The sequence below is a fragment of the Falco biarmicus genome, chromosome 2 (assembly GCF_023638135.1).
Source record: "Falco biarmicus isolate bFalBia1 chromosome 2, bFalBia1.pri, whole genome shotgun sequence".
Taxonomy (NCBI): Eukaryota; Metazoa; Chordata; class Aves; order Falconiformes; family Falconidae; genus Falco; species Falco biarmicus.
In genome coordinates, this window is record NC_079289.1 from 82,651,852 (window position 1) to 82,654,205 (window position 2,354).

Sequence of the window (2,354 nt, forward strand, 5' to 3'; positions counted from 1 at the left end):
CTCAGCAGAATCAGCCCTGTAGAGTACACAAAAAGAAGACAAATGAACCTGGAGTTTAAAGATCCACTTTTGTTCTCACAAATCCAATAGACATTTTCTCTACAACATTCCTGAAAGCAGCATGGGGCTGTAAATCAGATACACTCCACAATCCATATACTGAACATGTAGGGTGCTGAGGCTATACTTTTGTAAATTGGTGTTAACTTTGTAAAATGAACATACAAAATAATACAGTGAATAATGAGGCAAAACTGCTGGCAGCCCAGGTGCCCCTGCCCCTCGCAGGAGTGAAGCAGCTCACCCCAGGTTTTTATTGTCAGATGGCACCCACGCACGAGCCCCAACCCTACAGCACCCAAGGCTGAACTGGTGACACGTGGTACACATTTTGAGTCATGCTGCAACAGAGAAAATGGTGTCACACACTGATATGAAAGGACAATAGAGTCAGACAGGAACCCTTCAACAAACCTGTTTTGTGTCTGTTAGAAAATGCTGATACTTAAAAAAATATTTGTAAGGTGGGGCCATTATGAAAAGTCATTCAGAATCGTCAAAATGTCAATCTTGGCCATTCTTTAAGAAAAGTATATTTTAAAAACTGTATTTAGAAACTAAAGCCATTTTAATGTAATTTTTAATAAAGTGAGCAGTTACATCAAAGATTCTGCTATTTTAATCCTATGCTTTGTACTGGTAGGGAGGAAAAAAAATTAATTTTCAAGTTGAAAGATTCCATTGAAAAGGAAAAATCACCTCATCGAGGTCTGATCTTAATAATGCAGCATGTTCTAGTAAACAAAATTAAACAAAGCATGCAAATATAAACTAGATTCTTCCTCATTTTGGAGGTTAATCATCACTGCATTCTGGTATTTTTATACTACTGACAAAATAATAGTAAAAAACACCAACCTTCTCAACCTACAGCTGGTATCCTTGCCTGAAGTGATGAGAATTTAGATACCAAATAGTTCAAAATCAGCTTTTGAGGACGACATGCAAATTTCACAGCTATATCCACTTACAGTTCTGCCAGCTACTGCTCTGGATTAAAAGAATTCAGTGACCTGGAGGAGCTATGCTTACATAACCTACAGTAATAATGCTGCCGAGAAAAATCTTCCTGCGACTCAGACAACCTATTACTTTACTTACGAGGTCCCGCCTGAGCAGCCCTGCAAACTCTTCATCTGGAGGCATGGATTCGCCATCCTGAACAGCACTACAGCTGCAGTCACACCCGCCCCTAACAGGAGACCTTCACACTGTGGAGGGTCTACTTGAGGCAAAACGTGATACAGCAGAAATAGGCCTCTGGGAGCAGGAACATCAAGGGAAACAACAGCAGGAAGTTTCCGACTTCTGAGAAAGCAGGTGGATCTCTGAAAAGCATCCAAACCAAGGTAGAGGTTGTGGATGGTGGATGAAGAGCTTGGGGAAGAAGGAAGGGTTACCCAGTTCAGAAAGGTGAGGGCAGATCTTTGGGACTCATAAGAAGGTATAGGTTTCTGAGCTTAATAAAGAGTCAGGGAGGACAGAAGGAAAACAAAATGGTTTTAAGCCAGTGGGACAAACGGCACAATCACATGGCAATAAATGGCTGCTGGTCCCCAGCTTCCTGGCTGGCCATCTAACACACCACCTAAACACTGACAGACGCAAAATCTAGCACAGAAGTAATCTCTCATCATAATGCATCTGGCGATTGTGGAAGGAAAACTACTGAAGAGCCAGAGTAACTAGGAAACTATGCACCACAAAAAAAAATTTGCATTTCCAATTGAACTACCCATGTGGCAGCTCATTCCTTGTCACTAAGCATGAGCTATGATATTCATCTAACCTGCTCTTAAAGGTTTCCATTGCTGCAAGTTCCAGCTCCAATCTGATGCCTTCAGTTGAGGAACTGAAACTGAGGTAGGGGTGAACCCGTATGTGGCGTCTACAGCCTGGGGACTGAAATTAAAAAAAATGATCAGATTTCTAAGCCAAAGCTGCACCCTTAGTATTAAAAGAACTGGTCAAAGCAGTACGATCCTTTGCATCCTTTGCTTACATGGGAGTGAGATTCTGGTATTGGAACTAAAAAGCATGAAGCTATTTGACCTCTACTGCATCGTAGGGGAAGTCTCCACTGAGTTAGCAAAAGCCCTAGAAAAGTGACCATTCGTACAGGTATCAAGTAGACATTCTTTGAGCACACTTGCTCAAGCAGTCATTAAGGAGCCAGAGATGCCCTGGTGCTTCCATCTCATTAAGACATTCATCACCCTAGAGCGCAGCCCATGCCAGAAAAGTCAGCAGCACGCTGCAGGGTTCAACTTCTTACTTGCTACTAGTTATGGGGA